This window comes from Thamnophis sirtalis, unplaced genomic scaffold (assembly GCF_051295495.1).
Source record: "Thamnophis sirtalis isolate CommonGarterSnake01/CBP01778 unplaced genomic scaffold, rThaSir2_p1.2 scaffold_1, whole genome shotgun sequence".
Classification (NCBI taxonomy): Eukaryota; Metazoa; Chordata; class Lepidosauria; order Squamata; family Natricidae; genus Thamnophis; species Thamnophis sirtalis.
Genome location: NW_028261381.1, coordinates 127091649 through 127092719, shown reverse-complemented (window position 1 = coordinate 127092719; position 1071 = coordinate 127091649).

The window sequence follows — 1071 nt, the reverse complement described above, 5'->3', positions numbered from 1 at the left end:
GTTGGGACCGACCAACAGTAGGCCAGCAGTGGGGGGGGGCGAATTGAACGGGACGTACCAATCGGTGCAAACGAGGAAGCGCGGATAGGTTGAATCGTCCTTAGGGCTAGCTAAGAGAAAAGGGGCGAGGAGTTGGAGATCGAAGCGTTTTATGTGCGGAGCTGGTCCTTGAGCGGCGTGTAACTTCTGTATGAAAAGTCGTTTATTTTTAATTCTCTGAAAGGGGTGGGAAAGTCGCCTGCGAGAAGCAACGAAGGAAGCCTCTGCTTTAAAACCGGATGACGTCTGGAAACAAGCCGCTTCTTACACGGACGATAACCGAAAAGGAACAACCTCACATCTTGTGAAGGGGGGATATACCTAGGCGTCTATGGGGAGGGAATATGATGAGATGGGTGCTGTGGTTTTACCACGCAAACCTCCAGCAGCAGAGCTGTCGCGTCCGAGCGCTGAGGCTGATGAGAAGGGCTGTCATTAGCATTTCGATTCAGATATATCAAACCTGTGGGCTGCATGAAGCATTAAACAGTAATGCAGCCCCCACAAAATAATAAAAATATATTTTGAAATTAACTATATCATATATATAAGAGTGCAGAGAAGAGCAACAAAGATGATTAGGGGACTGGAGGCTAAAACATGAAGAACGATTGCAGGAACTAGTTTAATGAAAAGAAGGACTAGGGGAGACATGATAGCAGCGTTTCGATATCTCAGGGGCTACCACAAAGAAGAGGGAGTCAAACTATTCTCCAAAGCACCTGAAGATACGACAAGAAGCAATGGGTGGAAACTAATCAAGGAGAGAAGCAACTCAGAACTGAGGAGAAATTTCCTGACAGTTAGAACAATTAATCAGTGGAACAGCTGGCCTCCAGAAGTTGTGAATGCTCCAACACTGGAAGTCTTTAAGAAGAGATTGAATAACCATTTGTCTGAAGTAGTGTAGGCTTTCCTGCCTAGGCAGGGGGTTGGACTAGAAGATCTCCAAGGTCCCTTCCAACTCTGTTATTCTATATTCTGGTTGCCATTTCCCCTCTCCCACTGAGCATCATGATCACCAACGGAGAA